Source organism: Marmota monax, unplaced genomic scaffold (genome assembly GCF_021218885.2).
Source record: "Marmota monax isolate L192 unplaced genomic scaffold, Marmota_monax_Labrador192_F-V1.1 WCK01_AAM20220418_F8-fsc00008, whole genome shotgun sequence".
Lineage (NCBI taxonomy): Eukaryota > Metazoa > Chordata > Mammalia > Rodentia > Sciuridae > Marmota > Marmota monax.
This window is the reverse complement of record NW_026694432.1, coordinates 22,246,951-22,266,606: the sequence shown is the minus strand read 5'-3', so window position 1 is coordinate 22,266,606 and position 19,656 is coordinate 22,246,951. Positions and strand designations below refer to the sequence as shown.

The window sequence follows — 19,656 nt, the reverse complement described above, 5'->3', positions numbered from 1 at the left end:
TCTTCTTCTATTTCTCTCTTTAGGGTTCTGTAGTTTTCATTGTATAAGTCTTTCACCTCTTTTGTTAGGTTGATTCCCAAGTATTTTATTTTTTTTGAGGATATTGTGAATGGAGTGGTTGTCCTCATTTCCATTTCAGAGGATTTGTCGCTGATATACAGGAATGCCTTTGATTTATGTGTGTTGATTTTATATCCTGCCACTTTGCTGAATTCATTTATTAGCTCTAATAGTTTCTTTGTAGACCCTTTTGGGTCTGCTAGGTATAGAATCATGTCATCTGCAAATAGTGATAATTTAAGTTCTTCTTTTCCTATTTTTATGCCTTTAATTTCTTTCGTCTGTCTAATTGCTCTGGCCCAGCCTGTGTTCTAAAAATAAAGTTAGTTTCTGCTTGATAAGTGGCTCCTGAATTGTGCCCAGCCAGGCTGCGGCATTTCATAAAAGAAGTTGAAGTCCTACCTCACAGTATTTCATCCAATGACCCTACTTGGAGATAGAGTATTGGAGACATGGTCATTAGGGTGAGCCCTGATTTGATGTGAATGTACTTCTAAAAAAAAAAAGTGGGGATGGGGGATTTGGACAGACCAACACTCATGTGCGTACACACACACACACACACACACACACACACACACACACGGAGGGAGGGCGCATGTGATTCTCCTATAGGCCAAGGGAACTGAAGATTGCCAGCAAACCACTAGAGGGCAGTCCTCAGGAGGAGCCCACCCTGCGGACAACTTGACCTTGAACTTGTAGCCTCCAGAACTATGAAACAATACACTTCTGTTATCTAAACCACCCAGCTTATGGTACTTTGCTCCAGCAGCCCTAGAACATGAATTCACTGCCCACCCACAGCGCAGGAGTAAGCAGTTAGCTCTTCTCACTCCATGGGGAAGTCTTGCCTTGGGCACCACCCTCTCTGGTGTCCCTGCTCCAGCCCTGCTGCCACTCCTCCTTTGCTCCTTCTCTCTACCTGCTCTCCAGCCTGTGCACCTTCCATCCTGACACTGGAAGTCTCCCCAAGGGGTGCGAGCTCCTCCGGGTCAGGGGTCATGCTCCTCTTGTTCATCAGCATGTTCCTGTGGTGCTTGGAAATCACCCTGTGTGACTGGATCAGATTGTAATTGTCTGTTCATAAGCCTGGAGTCAGACGTGCCTCATTCTTAATGCCTGGGCTGTGCCTGACAAAGCTCAGCTCTGGAGGGTGGAAGGATAGAAGGATGGATGGAAGGAAGGACGGATGAATGGATGGAAGGATGGATGGAAGGATGGATGGATGGATGGAATTGTTATGCCAGATTCGTGGGACCCCCAATAGACCTCCAGGAGCCGAATCTGATGCAATCACACAAGAGTCTTTATTGCAAGCTTGAGCCTGATTCACGACCGTTCCCGATGCAGCGGTCCCAAGGAGTGAGATTTTATAGGTTTTGGGGGGATACTCTATGCATCACTACATCACACAGCAAATCATTACACACCGCAGGAAAATCAAACAACTCTTAACATTGATTAGCACATTCAGTGGCGGGAACAAGTTAGGTAGGAGTGATTGGCTAGTACAAGAGGGGGATTCTTTTAAACTGATTGGTTTAGGCCACGAGGGGTGTACATGCTGAACTACATGGTTTCCCAACTTGTTTTCAACCACCATAAAATATTTGGGGGTCATCTGGCATTCCAGGTATTTTCCCTGTCTCATGCTGATTGGAGGTTGCTAGGGGGGTTGCTATGGGTCCTCACCTAGTCTAACTGAGTCAGGGACACCTGGCGCCTCAGACCTCTCCAGTTATTTACAGACAAACAACTCAGCAGGGTGGGTATGGGCCTAGGAGTGCCCTGTGGGTTTTTCCAAGGACAAGGGTCACTCCCCCTTCCTTGGACAGGCTTTTCTCTGAGGTAGAGGCTGGTTTCTCAAAAATGGAGTTACATTAGTTTCTCAGAATGAGGGTGGAAGTATGGATGGATGGAAGGAAGGATGGAAGGATAGGTGGAAGGATGGATGGATGGAATGAGGGTGGAAGGATGGATGCATGGAAGGAAGGATGGAAGGATGGGTGGATGGAAGGATGGATGGATGGATGGATGGAAGGATGGAAGGATGGAAGGATGGATGGGTGGATGCTATAGAAATTCTTCGGTTTGAGAGCCAGGGATGTGGCTCAGTGGTAGAGCGCTTGCCTGGCATGTGTAAGGCCCTGGGTTCAATCCCCAGCACCACATAAAAACAAACAAAATAAAGGTTAAAAAAAAGAAAGAAAGAAATTCTTCAGGTTGAGCCATCTCAGCGAGCTGAACTCAGCAAGAAAGTCCTCCTGAAAGAGAAGGGATGAGCAGGACAGTAGGACAAGAGTGAGTCCCAGAGAGGGAGGAAGCAGGAGGCTCCTGAGACAGCCCAAAAGCAGACTCCAGTGGGCCAGCTGAGCGTCGCGTGATGCAGGAGTGGGCAGTGAGGCCGAGACACGGGATCCCGCTGTGGGTTACAGGGCCTGCGGGAGGGGTGAAGTGAAGGAGGACTGTGCAGGTGGGGCTTCAGGACACGTGCTGTGGCAGAGTGGAGGTGGGGCACCCTGCGGCATGAGAGGGAGCAGGCAAAAGGCCTGGGGAGGAGGCTTCTGATGGAGTCTGGGTGGCAAGGATCTCTGCAGGGGGGCAGTGTCCCAGATTTGGAGTCAGACCAGGCCTGGGGTCAGAGGGTGACCCAGCACTGTGCAGCATGGGGCAAGGTCCCTAACCCTCACTTTGGTGAGCCTCCGTTTTCTCATCTGTAAAATGTGAATAATAGAACACCTTGCAGTAAGGGTTACTGAGGCACCTGTAAATCACCTAGCAGGGTTCTAGTTCCACGGATGCTCTACATAAGTAATAACATATTGTCATTAGGAATATCTGGTGGCTGTCCTGGTGGAAGGGAAAAAATGAGACTGACCTTCTTACGTGCCACTGAGGGAGAGTTACAATCCCTGTCTTTAACTTGGAAAGAAAAGACTTTTACTAGAAGGCGTTGCCTTTCCTTGCAGTATAGAAACCGCTAGGATCCCCGTGGGGAGAACAAGATCTTCAATTGAAACCTAAACCAAGAGCCACCAAGCTTCACAGAAGAGCTCCAAGCCCTGAAGTCACACCCTTCCCAAGGGCGCTTTCTGGGAGCGGTTTCAGGTGACAAAATGCCCTTCTGTGATCAAGTGTATTCAAAGAGCTCCAAGGGACACTCTGCTTTCTTTTCTGCACAATCTGCAGCCTGACTCAGTGGCCGCTCTGTTCCTGATACGGTTCCCGCTCCCGACACTGGTGCCCAGACACCGCTTCTCCTCTGGGCCGCAGCACAGTCTTGATGTTCGCATCCCAATCGCTGTGGGTCCAATTACCAATTTAGTTATTGCCATTCATTTGACATTTGCACCTCACTGTTTTCAAAGTAGTTGTCACACGCATCATATTTGGTCTTTACAGGAACCCAGGAGGTAAGCTGGGCATCTATTGTTATGTTATAGACGAAAACCCAGTTGGGAGCCACAGGAAGCCCAGGAAGTGCCTGGCAGGCAAGAAAGCAAAGCAGGACACGACTGGGCTTGGAGATGAGGTGGGCACCTGCGGGTAAGGGGAGGCCGGCACTCCAGGCTTGGAGGAAAAGAGACACAGGAAGGGTCAAGTTTAGGACAGGGGTTCATCTCAGACTGTAGTTGGCTTGGGGAGAGAGCCTGTTGGCAGCATTTTGAAAAATTTTACAGAGTAGAGGAAATATGAACAGGAAGGGGAGATTCGACTAGCTATCCTGAGAGATCAGGTGGACAAAAAATAAGTGCAGATAACAGAAATTTAAATAACAAGTCAGGACTGGGGGTGAAGTCAGGGGTGGAACACTCATCTTGCATGCACAAGACCCTGGGTTCCATCCCCAGAACCACAAAATGAATAAATAAATGATAAACAGTGTTAATATAGATTATATGTAATATATTATATAAAGTATATGTTATATGATAATATCATCTCGTATCATGACACAGAACTATGGGACCTATTTTATATTACAGACTGTGCATATTACACATATGTATGTATGTATGTATGCTCATGTAAATAAAACTGTCAAAGTCCATTTGGATCGCTACAACAAAGATAAAATGGGTATAAATACTTAAAAACAACAGAAATTTATTTATAATCACATGCTAGAGGCTGAGGAAGTTCAAGATGAGGTGCCAGGAGATTCAGCGTCTGGAGAGGGCCCACTTTCTCGCTGTGCCTATAAGGTCCTTGCTTAGCATCTGGATGGCCACCTTAAATGACAGCCTCCATTTTAAGGAAAAAGTTTCACTTTCCCGTCGAAGGGCCTTTCTGAGAAAGGCTCCCCACCCCCTCATACCAGCCCCACCCCTAACCCCCTGCATTAGGACCCCCTGGCTCTGGTTCCTGAGACTCCCCCATAAAAGTCCCAGAACCCCAGCCTGTGTGGCCTCTGTCTCCTGTGGAGAGGTGGCCTTTATCTGTCAGCTCTGACAAATAAACTCTCGTGTGATCTCCGCCTGGTCTCCGTCTCTCATCTCTCGCTCCTCGCTTTCCCTTCAGTCCCCATTATTGGACTGGCATCAGGGACAAGGACCAAACTTTTGGCAACAATTTTGTGGCTCCCTTTCTGGTGTGTTATGCAGGTAATAACCCCATCCAGCAGGTGTGAGAAAACACCCGGCAAGCACAGGTGTTGGGTGTCAAAGATGCCAGAACTTGTCACTTCCAAATCCTTGGCCTTTCGTGACGTTGGATTGGAACAGGTGAGCCTCCCCAGCTCCCTAGACCCAAAGAACTGTCATTTGAACAGCACCAGGCTGCACAGACGAGTTCTCCCTATACTGGAACTCGGTTCACCTCGTAGAGAGACTAAGGGAAGGATAAAAATGCTTGGCCTTAATCTGCCAATCTTAAAAGCAAATCTCTAGGCATATTCGTCTTTTCGGAAAAAAAAAAAAAATCCCACAGTGTCCAGGCTGGTGGGCAGCCAGGATTCTGTTTAGCAGCTTTGGATGATAAAGGGAGGGGGACTGATCACCCCCACCTCCAGTTTCCCTGAGTGTAGATCTTAGGACAGAAAGCCAAGTCTTAGATTCTGGGAGCTTTGAACACCCCACATAGACACTCTTTCCTCTCACAGGAGTGATGTCCCGAGACGCAACAGCTCTAGGCAAAATTAAAAAAAAAAAAAAAAAAAAAGCCAATGACCACATCTGGTCCCAAATGTCTCATAGCCCCAACAAGCACCCTGCACAAGCATCTCTTGTATAAATGCCCAGCTAGCCACCTCTGCCTGCCACGGCCACAGCTAGCAAGAAGGACAGAGTCCATGCAAGACAAAGGCAAATGAGTGCATTTTGCAATTCAAACTTATTTTAAAAATCCATTAAGCATTAAATACTGCAGGAAATATAACATAAACTTCAGCCCCTGCCCTCCTAGAGCCTTCAAGAAGGGGGACGTTATTTTGTAAAGTGTCTACTTTATATTTTGGATGTGGCCCTGGCTGCTCAGCCACTGCAACTTATTTTTTAAACGGGCGTGTTTCTTTCTCTTTCTCTCCCCCTTCTCCTCCGGAATCTCTCCCCTCCCTAATCTCAGGGGAAACAGGATCACCTTTCTTCCCCATCTAGACAGTTCTCTGACCTTGATCACACACGCACCACAGGATGGAAGGAATCCAGACTTTGGAGATGGCACCAGAAGACCTCAGAAATGACTCTTTCCCAGATTGACAATGGAATGACGACTCCAGCAGAGAACACGGAGAATGTAGCCACTGAGTCACCTCTTCCTGCTGATGGGCAGAATGACAGCCTCCGGGACAGAAGTCCCCTGTGCTTCTCCTTCACCAGCAAAGCAATCAACCTTCCTTTCCCTTTTTCTCCAAACCATGTCCTTATTATTGGCTTGGCTTTGGGGACAAGGACGAGTTTTCAGCAACAATTCTTGAGGTTAGATGGGACTTCACGGTGGGATGGTGAAGGAAGGCCGTCGTGGGCAGGAGGAGCTGGGGGCGCAGGGTGCTGGCCTCTGGGAGGAGTGGCCCGGTGCAGGCTCGTTGGAGGAACAGGTGTGGCCCACAAGGATGTGGGTGGGGAGGGAGGAGCTCGGGGAAGGTGGGGATGATGGTGACCAGCAGTGATGCCACGGAGACCTGGGCAAGAGTCGCACATGGTCAATGTTGAGTGTTAATGAAGGGTCTGCCCGGGGCTTAGGTCCCCTGAAGATCCAGCGCCTCTTCCGGGTAACCGTGGGCAAGGTGGATGACCCGTTCAAGTCTCAGTTCCTTCATGTGTAAAATGCAACAGCGGCACTCACCTTAGGTAACTGTCTAGACAATTAAGTGGATTGTGTATCTAGCCCACGTTACCCAGATGGGACCTGTAATTTTTATTACTGACCTTTGTGATGGCCAAAGCCTGTTTAATCTACTCCACCTGATGGTTTGCTGGATTTCTAGTATGTTTCTAGAGATCCGTGCTTGGTGCTTCAGAGGATGCCAAGACGAAGATGAACTGAGACGCTCACAATTTAGTAGAAGAGGGAAAATGATCAAAAGAAAAGGAAATGGCTGGGCACAGTGGTGCACACTGCAATCCTAACAACTCAGGAGGCCAAGGAAGGAGGATCACAAGTTCAAGGCCAGCCTCAGCAACTTAGTGAGAAGGAGACTCTATCTCAAAATAAAAAGGGCTGGGGATGTGACTCAGTGGGAAAGTGCCCCTGGCTTCAATCCCTAGTAAAAAAAAAAAATAGAATTAATGAATATTTTAAAAGTCAAAAGTTGGATTTAATATGACTAACATATTGCACATCCTAGCTTAGCAACACATACACTAAAAAGTGTCCCCTAGTGATTACAGAGCTACCTGGGCACTGCACTGCACTGCTGCCACCCAATGTCTCAAGAGATGAGTAGCTCAAATATCACTAGCCCCCAAAACATTCAAAATCCTCAATTCGAAGTACGGTTCCTACTGACTGCATTATAACATTGAAAATCATAATTCAACCATCAAGGACTGTCTATTCTGGAGATTAGAACTTCAGCATATGAATCTGGGGGGACACAGGTCCCCCATACCAGATAGCAACCTGGAATGATTGACAGCCCAGTCATGGTGGGAAGAGTCAAACAGCCCTCAGTGATTTGTCCTCAATAAGAGAGTCAGCTGCCAGCAGGTGGGAGGAGGGCCAGACACCGGGACATCCTGGTGGGGTCCCTAATGGCACACAGTGACACATTCAGCCTGGGAGATGAGAAATTCAGGGCTGGGTACCAGAGTTCTTGGCTGCCAGGCCTCATCAGGCCACTGTCTCTATGGCTTCAACCAGAGTCACACTAGCATCACCTGGGTCCCTCGTCAACAACCCAGTTCCGAGGCTGGGTCCTGCAGAAGTCCTCCAGAGTGCCCCGGGGATTCTAAGGGGCAACCAGCACTGAGACCCCCCTGGGCTGAAGGATGCTCGTGTCTGCCCAAACTGGGGTCCTCTCCTCCTGGTTACTGCGTGTTCTAGGCCTCTAGAACTGCTAGAGAGTTCTCATTGCACTAACTATCCATTTAGAACACTATAATCACATTCCCAGACATTTTTATTTTTTGGGACAAGTCTCACTAAGTCGCTTAGGGCCTCGTTAAATTGCTGAGGTTGATCCTCCTGCCTCAGTCTCCTGAGCCGCTGGGATTATAGGCAGGTGCCACTATGGCTGGCTTGATTTATTCATTTTTGTTGGTTCATCCTTCAAATGCTATCTTCGTCAAGACAGGGATTACTGGTCTCTTTATTCATTGCTGACGTGTAGAGGCACCAGTAAATACGCAGGGAATGAATGAATGGATTTTGGAGGCGATGAAGAGACCCAGAGGTTAGGAGACATGGCTGAGGTCACACAAAGAAACAAATGGAGTAGCTATTGAATTATGTTCTTCTCACCATTGTTCTCTGGCTCTGCTCTGGGATTGCTACGGTGACCTTGATAGTGATGGACCAGCAGGTACAGAGGTGGCAGATTCAGCCCGGAGGTGGCTGTGAATGGGCTACCTGCGGCCAGGAAGTGCTCTCGGGATTCTCTAGACATAAACCTATCTTCCTGGTTCAAGGTGGAAAGTGGCTTCTGCTGATGGCTAAGAGCTTAACTTAATTTATAGCGTCTCATTTTCACTCCAGGAATGGAATTTTTCCTCTTTATAGTTGCCTGTAAGTGGTTTGTACTGATTCCTAAAATGAGGAAGCTGCTGGGGAATTACCAGAGCTGCCTGTTTAAAGAGGCCGCTGTGAGAATCAGACTTAGCACACACAGAGCTGGGAGAGGCCTCAGGGACCACACGGTGCACAGGTCATTTTACAAGTAAGAAGACAGGGGCCCAGAGAAATCACGTGGCTTGCTGGGGGTTCCAGACCCCAACTCTGGTCCCTGACTCTTCTCTCCTCACCCTCCATCCTCAGACACTCCCAGAGGTGAAATGGGAGTTGTCGGCACACAGGACAAGAGCCCTGCCCTCTTCTGGGTCCCACCCCCAGGCACCATGCAGTAGGTGTCTATCTGGGAACGGCCTAGGACAAACAGCGCTGTGGGCCCTCTAAATAATTAAGAGCCATGACCCGAACCTTTTGGCCTTTGCAGTTCCCCCACCCCTTGGTTGAGAGGCAAAGAACTGATTTCAAAAGCTATTGTCCTTCTTACCTTTATTTCCATTTTTTCCATATTGGATGAATCAAGGTAGACTGGGGTTTCTCTGGATTCCTGATTCCCTGGGCTTCATCTCCCCACTGAAATTGCATTTTAATCCTATATGACACCTGGCTGGTTTCCCCGGCAACCATCTTGGAAGCCATAAACAGCAGATTAAGTCTTTGAGGGAAGAAGCAAGAGAATGGACAATCCTGGCCGAGATAAAGACCCAGGCGCTAGAAGGCTGCTCCACAGCAGTAACCTCTGCTAATAAGGAAGGAAAGGGTCCCTCGCTGCATTGGATGTTCTCCATGCGGGAGCAACATTTGTTCAATTTCTTTCTTTTTCCCTTTCTATGGTTGGGTCTGGGGATTGAACACAGGACCCCGGGCACACTAGGCCAACACTCTACCACCAAGCTACACTCCCAACCCCTTTCTCCTATTTCTAAATCTCCCAGCGCATAGAACCTACATGGTACATCTGAAACCAATTCTAAAAGCAATTTTCATTGACGTACAAAACTGTTTTATGTAAACATCATCTTTTTTAGGGAAAAGGACAAGGAAAATTAGCACACTTTATTTACATTCCACCAAATGTCCCTCGAATCTTCATCCGCACCCAGGCATACGCTTTGTACAGGTGTCAGAGTTCACATGTGTTCCCTTTTCTGTTGATGCGTGCATCTCCATGTGCTGCACACCTTTAGCATTTGTGTGTGTGGCGTCTCCCTGATAAGCACAGTAGTGTGGCTACACTCTGTCCCTTGGAATTGTGAGCGTGTGCAGACTTCATACAACATGCATGAGACACGGGCACGGTCCTTGCATTTCTGGGCTCAGACTCTTGGTATAAGGAAGACAAGAAGGTCCCTGAATTGCCTCCTGCACAATGGAAGCCTCAGATGCTCAGGGCATGAACTGACTCACTGACAGCCAAGCCACCTCATGGCTTTCATTTTTTTGAGCCTTCAGCGGATCCTATCTGCCCTTCCGGCAGAACACACCGCACATCACAGAGTTTCCACTGCCACCTCTCGTCCACACCACCCTCCCACCTGGACTCACTCAGCCAGTTGGTTGATCTGCTAAAAATGTAGGCAAAATCCAGGCACGGTGGCACACGCCTGTAATCCCAGCAGCTCAGGAGGCTGAGGCAGGAGGATCGCAAGTTCAAAGCCAGCCTCAGCAATGGCGAGGCACTAAGCAACTCAGTGAGTCCCTGTCTCTAAATAAAATACTAGGGCTGAGGATGTGTCTTAGTGGTCAAGTGCCCCTGAGTTCAATCCCCAGTACCCCATCCCCCCCACAAAAAAAGAAAACCTTAGGCAAAAGCAAGTTGTTGCTTTCCTTCTCACCCTCCCACGGCTTTCTGCAGGCCTTGGAATAACATCTGAACTCCTCACTCTGACCTGTAAGACCTTGCAGCATCTGACCTCTGCCTCCTGTGCCCTCATTCTGTCCACTCTTCCCTCCGCCTCCCACTCTGGTGGCTGCCCTGGCCTCACGGACTCCGCACACACAGCCCACGGCCCTTCCCTCCCATGCCTGTCCTGCCAGTCTCAGCCCATCTGTCTTCTCCTTGCAGACAGTGGTTGCTCTTCCCACTTTTTCTGAAGGCTCCCCTGCCCTCCGCCTGACTGACCACTGACAGCACATTATTACTTCCTTCACAGAATTTTCAGCGGATTACCTTTGTTTGCCTTACCATCCTTCGAGGCTGGGTACCAACTGGCCCTGCGCTGCCCCCACTGGAAGGTGAGGTTACAGGGCTGGGAGGGGCTGCTGTTGACTCAGCCCGGCCTCTCTAAGTGCCCAACCCTTCCTGGTCACTCCGCAGTGCTTAATGAATGAATAAGCTGAGAGATAACGCTCACCTTGAGCCTTCTTATTCTTGGGCCTCAGGGGGGTGACTCCCTGTGCCTGACTCTGGTTATGGGGAGGGTTAGTGAGGGAAAACTCTGCTCCCAAGACCCCCCAGGTCATTCTGACAGGCCAGTCGTTATGCAGGCTTGGGCTTGAGTTAGGAGGAGACCACAGGGTACAGCCATGGAGAACAGAAGGATTGTCAAGTCTTATAGAGGAGGACGTCCTCAGAGACGCCAAGGCTCCTCTGTGCCAGCACCTTCCCCTCCCCAGTTCCTACCACTTAGCCTGATAATTCACCGACTTGCCCAGCACTTACAAGTGCCTCATTTGCATTCCTCACCATAACCATACCAAGGTGAGCACAGTATATTATCTTCACTTTCCAGAAAAGAACTGAGTCTCAGAGATCTTTGAAAAACTTCGCCCACCTTGAATTAGTAAACTCTGAGCCAGGATTTGAGCCTGGACTATCTTATGGCCCTGCCTTTGCCCTGACAAAACACCAGGAAGAGCTTCTAGAAATATCCAAAAGTGGCCCTATATATAGTTTTGCTCCTGACTCTGGTCATGGTCCCTGCTAGTGGCCAGATTTGCCCTGACCGCAAGAAAGCTCTTGCAGCCTCGTGTCCCACATCTTTAGTAAAGAATTAAAATGACAGAATTATATTTCTTAATGAATTATACTTCTTAATCAATGCTTGTTAATGTATACCACCTTGGAGTTTCCTATGAAGGAAACTCAGTTCTTAAGTCAACAGGGAGGAAGCGATCAGAGCTTGAAGGTGTCTCCCCAGCACTTAATCCATAACCAATTATTTTCTGGATATAATTTTCAAATTATATCTGGAAATATGGGTCTATCCTTGCCTGTCACTCACCTGCTATGCGACCTGGAGCAATCATCTCTGCTTCCCAGACCTCCGTTTCCCTGCTTGTTCCAGGAGGGGATTGAGATTCCCTCCCCCTCTAACATCTCTTCCCTCTCCATAATACCCGTCGAGGCCACCTGTGTGCCAGGGAGAGAGTTCGGGGCTCCCAGGAGACGGCGGAGGCCAGACGGCCTGACAGAGGGGTCTGGTTCCAGCTGTCAATCCTGGTTGCTGGCGTCTAACATTCTGCGATGGCCCAAATCTCAACCTGCCCGCAAACCCTTCAGCCAGATTAGCGACGTCCTGCTTTCACGACACCTCCACGGGTTCTCGGAGCTCACCGCCCCGTAATTTGTCCTGTGGTCCTCTGAGGAGTCTCACCTGACAGATGTGGCCGGGGACCGAGCGCCCAGGGGGATGCCAAAACCAAGCCCCAAAAGAGAGCCAGGCCCAAGAACAGCGTGGGGACACCGCGGGGAGGCGCCGCCACTCCAGCGCGCGCGGGACACTGGCGCCCCCAGGGCGGCCCCCGAGGCTCCGAGGATCACCTGTGCGGGGCGGGGCCGGGGCGGGACCCCCGGGCGGGGGCGGGATCCTCGGGCAGCGGCGCCGGGAGCCGACGGCGGCGGCCACCACGCGCTGGGACCGCGGCAGGGCGGGCGAGAGGCCGAGCAGGGTCGCCCGAACAGGTAGGAGGGGCCGTGCGGTCCCGATCTGTCCCGAGCAAGCCGCGGTCGGGTTCAGGCCTGCGGCTCCCTGTCACCTGCCCGCGCGCTGGGCAGGGAGAGTCCGAGGGTGCGTTCGAGGGCCCCAGTCTCGCCCCCACCTTTGTGGGAGTAAGTGCCCGGTGTCTGGCCCTTTGGGGGGTGGTCGGGAGCGCCGGGAGGGACCCTGATCATCTCAGGTGGATTTGGAGTGAGCGCATAAAGGTGTCCGGAATGCAAACTGAACCCCACCCAGCTCAGAGGAGCGTCCTAGAGTCAGCCTTGGGGGGGATGATCTTTGGGGCGTCTAGAAATCGTTTCCTCCTCCCATCGGCCACCCCAGCCTTCAGGGGTGAGAGACCTAGACTCCTGGAACAGAAATGGAGAGGTAGAAAGGGCTTTGACTCGCTGGGGGCCGGAGTTTGCCTCCTCTGTGAAATGGGCGTCTTGATGGGTCAGGCCCAAGCACAGGCCCCTCTGGAAGGTTTGCAGTTTGTTGAGATGAAAACCCGCAGCCGGGGAAGGAACCCAGGGTCCGATCGGATCAGGAGATTTAACAGGCCGTCACCGAACCACCCCCTCCAGGGGAAAGATGCAGAGGAATCCCCTCCTCTGGGTACCTCTGCGGGAGGAGGAGGTGACTGTGTCAAATACAGGACAAGATTAGCAAGACCAAGGAAGCCCTGGAGTCTAGGAGGAAGATTCTGGAGGACTTTTTGGAAGAGGCAGGATTTGGGTGGAGCTGGGAAGGTAATACCAGGGTCCCAGCCAAGCCTTAGAATCAGTTAACGGTGCAGGTGTGGGAATCCGGTGGCTCCTACCTCCTGGCTGTCTATCCTAACTTTGGACAAGCCCCTTCTTTTCTCTGGGGTTCAGTTCACATGTCCCTTAAAGGAAGCAATTTTTTGGACAGATTCAGAGGAGGCTATCAACAGGAGACACCACCCCACAAAGAGCTTGAGGCTTCTTCTACCTGTATCCATCCTTGTCCGTGGTCATTTGTCTGCTATCCGCGGCTGGCGGTGAACTCTGGGGCACAGAAAGCATCCTCATCTTGCCCCGCCCAGCCTGGGGGTTGGCACATATTAGGGGTTTAATGAGTATTTGTGGAATGAACACATCCAGGCTGAGTTCTGGGCTCTTGGCTCTGAGAGAGGCCATCCTGACAAAACTGACCTCGAGCTTCTGTTTTCATTGTCCAGTCCCCACCCACCTCCAACTTGAGGGGTGTATCCCCCCTCTCCCATGTTGATTGCCTCCACTCTCTCTCCCACCACATCAGAAAAGGAGCCACTACTAGACATTTGCACAATTGAGGAGGACAGGCCCCTCTGTGACGGCCCCTGGGTCTCTGAGGGAAAGCAAGCAGCATCGTGCTGACCCGCCCACTGCTCCTGGCACCTGAGTCAGAGTTGGAGCTAGCGGGAACCTGAAGATAATAGAGGGTGCCCCTCATCTCAAAGGCCAGGGGACTGGGACCCGGAGAGGAGGCTTCTCAGCCCCTGGCCTCCCACTCTTTGCTTCGGGGTGCGGTAGAATGGAGCCCTTGTTTGCCCTGAAGTGAGCTGCTGATCTGAAGTATAGACCCTAGATGGGCAGGAGGACGGGAAGGAGTCCCAGACCCAACTTGGATTCCTGAGGAGGCCGGGGTGTCAGGGAAGCTGGGGGACGGGGCTGGAGCCTCTCATGTGGTTGGAAACTCCCACTGGGGGTGGCTGTAGTTTGGCCTGAGGATGGAAAAGAGGGTGTGCCAGTGTCTGAGACAGAGAGGTCTGTTCTGCGGCCTGCCCCGAGGCCTGATCTGAGGGCCTCTTGCCCAAAACAGGCACACCTGAGACTCGGGGGCCCTCGGAGGGGCTGGCAGAGCTGCGGAAGGGCTGCAGGCCTTGCTCCAAGCAGCAGCACAGCGGCAAAGAGGCGCAGAGCCGCGGGGACCTTTCCCTGCACCCCGCCCTGGGCTCAAGCCCACCGCCTCTCTGAGCCTCCGCTTCCTGATTTCTTAACCAGAATCGATGACTCCACAGCAACTGCTGAATAAGTATCGGTTTTCTGTGGAAAACCTTGTGTCTGGGGCCTGCTGAGCCAACTTTTAGGATAAACAGACTCAGGGTCTTAAAATTCCAGTCACGAGCTCCCTCTGCTCTCCTGCCACCTTGAGGTGCCAGTCCTTCTCCGCTCCTCTGCCACAGTGCTCTGCCTCCCCTCGGGCCCACAGCCAGGGACGCAGCCAGCTGTAAACTAAACCCCTGAAACTGTGGCCAGGTATGGTGGCACAGGCCTGTAATCCCAGCAGCCTGGGAGGCTGAGGCAGGAGGATCACAGGTTCAAAACCAGCCTCAGCAAAAAGCGAGACACTAAGCAACTCAGTGAGACCCTGTCTCTAAATAAAATATGAAATAGGGCTGGGGATGTGGCTCAGTGGTTGAGTGTCCCTGAGTTCAGTTCCTGGTATCCAAAAAAAAAAAAAAAAAATACCCCTCTGACATAGTGAGTGGAAATAAACTTTTCCTCCCAATAAATAAATGAATGAATGAAGTGAAATGAAATTCCTGTCACAATTCCCCTGCGTTCAGCCCGTGAGTCCTCAGTGGCAGGACCTCCCTCCCCAGGCCCAGCCCTGGCTCTGCGGGGAGCTCTCTCTGCAGCACGTGTGGGTTCTGCAGACCCCCGGGACCCACTGAGCTTGCTTTGAAGTTTCTCCCTGTTCCTCCACCGGTGTCTGGGGGTGTCTCCTTAGTGTGTTGTGCAAAAAGCAGCTGGGTGCCTGTGTCCCCACGGCTGTGCCCAGTCCCACTCCCTCCTGAAGATTCCCAAGGCTTTAGCCTGAAGTTCACAGAGGAAACGAATGGTCGGCCTTGTTGGTGAGCACTTCCCGTTGCCCACACAGGGCCAGATGCTCCGCATGCCTCAGTCCCCCGTGACACCCACGGCATCCTGGGAGGTGTGGTCACTCCTCAGTCCCCTGCTAAGTTCAGAGGGATGGGGCATCAGAGTCGGCAGGGGTCTGTTCTGACTTCCCTGCCTGAAGCAATTACCCTTTGTGGGCCCCTCCCCCCATAAACATATTTACAGTTCAGTTTATGATCCTATCAGTATATCAGAGCATTTTGTTCAACCCGAAAGACAATTTTTCCTTAGTATTTTGAAAGAAATGAAAACATTTTGTGGGCCTTAGGCAGGGTGCCCCTGTCCTAATGGAGACGTTGGTCCTGTAGCAGCAAGCCAGGCGCCAGGCTGGGACTCCAGCCCACGCCCAGCACTGTAGGAGCTCTGACCCCTCACCCTGCTGCCTGTGAGCAAGGAAGGCAGGAAGAAAGAAAAAAGAGAAGAGCTGGGAAAGGACTGGTTATCTGAATCTCAGCACCTTTAATGGTATGGATAGTTTGTTCTAGAAAGTGGAATTTGGTTGGTTTGCACCCCCCAACCCTTGCTGCTTATTCTGTTTTCCTCCCCACTGGGAATCAACCCAGGGTCTCATGCACACCAGGCCAGTGCTCTAACACTGAGCCACGTCTCCAGCCCCACCCTGCTTTTTTATTTTATCTTATTTTTTGGTACTAGGGATTGGACCCAGGGATGCTCAATGAACAAGCCCCAGCCCTTTTTATATTTTATTTAGAGACAGGGTCTCACTGAGTTGCTTAAGGCTTTTTGCTAAGTTGCTGAGGCTGGCTTTGAACACGTGATCCTCCTGCCTCAGCCTCCCGAGCCGCTGGGATGACAGGCACGTGCCACTACTGTGCCCAGATCTTACAGCTTTTTGATCATAACCTTCTTGTGAGCCAAGCCCATTTGGTCTTCTTTCTCTGAAATTTTGGGTGCCCCACCTCAGCCTTCTCTCCAGTTATGAACCGTAAGGGTAACTCGTTTGCCTTTAGGATCAAAGGGAATTTATTTACCTGTAGAAAGAACTCCAAGTTCCTATCTACCTGATCCTCCCCAATAACGCCACTGGTCATAATAACAACAATGCTTCCCATTTTCAAGAGCTTTCAGGGCTCTGAGCATCATGCTAATCACATGGGGGCTTCTCCTGCAGCCCCTGTCCCCACCCCAAAGCCTCAGGAGCCCTGCGGTTAGGTGCCCTGCCCATCGGCAGCAGAAACCCAGGCTGGAAAGACCGTTTCCCAGGTGGCAGTGCCAGGACTTGGGTCGAGTCCTGTTTGTTGTCAGAGTGTGACCTCCATGGAGGCAAGGACTGTGCCCAGTTTCCCATGGACTCCCCCCCAATCCAGCAGAGTACCTCGGTCATACAGGTGACGCTCTGCCTCCCTGGGAGATTGGCTCCAGAGCCTCCCCCAGCTTGCCAAGTCCCTGACATAAAATGGTGTCGGATTTGTGACAAGTAACAAGTCTGTTCAGTTCAGATGCAATTCTTTTTTTTTTTTTTTTTTTGGTACCAGGGATTGAACTCAGGTCACTCGACCCCTGAGCCACATCCCCAGCCCTATTTTGTATTTTACTTAGAGACAGGGTCTCGCTGAGTTGCTTAGTGCCTCGCTTTTGCTGAGGCTGGCTTAGAATTCACGATCCTCCTGCCTCAGCCTCCTGAGCTGCTGGAACACCTGCGCCAACGGGAATCCCAGCAGTTCAGGAGGCTGACACGGGCGTTTGCCTTTGCAGCTGGCCAGATGCAATACTTTTTAAATATTTTCGATCCGCCCCGGTTGAACCCACGGAGGCAGAACCCGCCGGCGCAGAGGGTCTCCCGCCCAAGCTGTCAGTATGGAAGGAGTGGAAACTTGATGGAGTCTGACTCCCTGCCCTTTAGGGAAGCTCCCTGCCTGGGTCCCTGCTCCTTGTCTTGAGCCCATCACCGTCTGCCTCTTTCATGGAGAAACGGGTCCTGGGGACCCGGAGTCCTCTGGGTCAGCTGAGACCTGCTGGACTGAGCCATTGAGAAAAGCTGGCACCAGCTCAGCCGTCCCCCCCACCCATCAAGCTTCCTCCACTCCACCCCACCCCCTCCCTGCAGGTGAATCTCACGAGAGTGTCTCCTCCTCACTGTCCACTTCTCCCTGGGAACCTAAAGGTGAAGAAGCCGCTTGTCCTGGCTGGCGCTCTGCAGAAATAATGGAGATTAAATATTCCAAAATGACAGGGATGTGAATGAAGGTAGATTGAAAGGACCCATGCAAGAGCCAACAGAGGAAGAAAGACCCAGAGACACAATGGCAAAGTTAGAAACGTGAAGGAGAAGGAGGAGGAGCAGAAACAGCAGATCACGGACCCAGCAGCAAGGCTCAGACGGACAGAGTTCTCCCTAACAAGACCCCACAAAGGAAGCCGGGGAGGTAATGTCATAAAGGACTGAAAGAAAAGAACCTTTCAATCCAGCATCTCCAAGGCAGCCAAACTGTCACTTAAACATGAGGTCATTAAAAAAATATTCTTGGGCAAATAAAGCCTCAGAAGGTGGACACACAAAGGCCACATTGAGAGTGCTCCCAGAGGAAATACGGAAATAACGACAGAAACAGCCCCGGGAGGTGCTGCGAGAGCTGGGGACGGGTAGGGTGGCAAGTCCAAGTTCAGTGCCAGAAGCAGGAACGGAGTTCGCCACTTTGGGAAGAAGAGTATTTTACACACACACACACACACCTAGTTTTTGAAAAACAGTATTGGAAAGTCGGGGGCCTTCCTAAATCCTGAGAGCCGGCCAGATCCGGGGGAACCTTGATCCGGGGAACCTTGATCCGGGGACCAGTGAGCGCCAAAGTCAGTCCAGCAGGGGTCACAGGCTGCCCAGCTCTGCTGCATCCAAGGCCACCTGGCTCAGTTCCAGACCCGGGGATCCCAAAGCTGATGTGTGTCACCCCGGGTCCTGGAACTCAGGGCCTGGTTGACTGTGTCACCAGTGTCCCTGCAGCACTGTTCCTTAGCTTTCTAAGAGGAAACGGTGAGCCCTGGGCTCAGACACTTTGGAAGGTGGCCCTGTCTGGCTGGAATTTAATGACATTGTTTCATCTGATTTCTTTTGTTACTTTCTATTAATGGCAAGTGACACTGGTTTCCATTTTGAGAAGTGATAGGAATTTTCTGTTTAGGGAGCTGGGGAATGCAGCTCGGTGTGCGAGGCCAAGTTCAATCCCAAATGGGAGGAGGGGCAGGGGTCGGCGGAGAAAGAAGGAAAATCTCTGTTTTGGAATAAGTTTAAGCCTGTCTTAAAAGGAACAAGGGATCTCAATACAAAGCCATCGTGACTGTTGCAAACCATTTTTAGGAGAGGGCAGAGGTGTGAGAGGCCCTGACAGGAGTGGTGGGTGCCATGGTGGAGTGGGTGGGTGGGTGCAGACTGGTACCTGTTCTCTGCCACCTTCAGCTGACTGGGATCCGCTGGGGGGTGCTCAGGGGGTTCTGTGGTTGTGGCCTGATGTTCTGAAGGCTCAGCAGCTTGGGGGTCGATGATGGCTCCCTCCCAGGACTTTGCACCACGCTGGGCACTTGGGAGCTCCGCGGGGGCTGTCACCTAGAGCAGGTACCTCCCCTGAGGCAGGAAGCAGAGGCTGCCACTTGGGGACAATATCCAGAAAGCCAACGCCACTTCCAACATGTGCTGGTGCTCTGAGCAGCCAGGGCCCACCCAGGTCAGGGGAGGGGGAGATGGCGCTGCCACTCATTGGGGGAGTGGTCTGGCGCACCGTGGGGCCCTTTTGAAACCACAGCTGGCCGCAGGGGGAAGTGCTGGTGAGACCAGGGGACAGGAAGTCCCCCGTTCTGCCCTGGGTGGGCGAGGGAGGAAGTCAGCGAAGGAGAAGGCACAGCAGCCTCAGGAGACCTTGGTTGCCGAGACAGAATTGGGCTCTATTCTGTAGCCCGTTTGAAGCGATCTATGACATGGGGGAGACTTGGTTGGGAGGTAAAATTGAACAATTCCGATTCCGTTTCCGTAAGTGGCTCCTGCTTCGGCCTCTGATCCTGCACAGGACCATGTCCCCGCCCCATCGCAGCAGAGAAAGCACGTCACCTCCTGAGCCCTTGGGAGATGATTCCTGCAGCCTGCATGCATGGCCAGGCCAGGGAGCCCACGACCGGGACAACCTAGGAAGTCCAGAGCTGCTCCACTGTGTCACCCTGTAGCTTCCCCACTTGGCCACTGCATGGTCCCCACGGCCGCCGTCCCTCAGGGTGAACATCCTAGTTTTGGGTTAGAAAAGCCTGATCCAGGTCCAGGAGCTACGGGGGCCCAGAGGAGGCTCCAGAGAGCTGAGGGGGGCTGGCGGCCTGAGCTCAGGGAGTCAGAGCAGAGGACCAGGCAGTGCCAGTGCCCACCGCGCCCTCTGTTGGCGCACCCTCCCCCGCCCCGCAGCTTTCACTCACCCCTTCCCCTGCTGGGTGCCGGCAGCCTGGCTGTAACTGAGGCAGGTTTGTCCCCAGGGAGCTCCTCCAACGGAAAGAGGCCAGGCACCGGGCTTGGCAGCCCACGCCCTGAAATCCCAGTGGATGGGAGGCTGAGGCAGGAGGACCGGGAGTTCAAAGCCAGCCTCAGCAACAGCAAGGCGCGCTGTGAG

The 19,656-nt window shown here is 51.9% G+C and overlaps 1 protein-coding gene across 1 annotated transcript in view; it reads left to right on the top strand.

Annotated features, from left to right (window-relative positions):
• Nucleotides 1–12,059: 12,059 nt before the first annotated feature.
• Nucleotides 12,060–19,656, top strand: part of Ncmap (non-compact myelin associated protein) — a 31,029-nt gene continuing 23,432 nt past the window's right edge. Inside the window, exon 1 of the mRNA XM_046468950.2 lies at nt 12,060–12,130. The gene's annotated coding sequence lies outside the window, so the exon portion shown is untranslated. The remainder of the gene's footprint in view (nt 12,131–19,656) is intronic.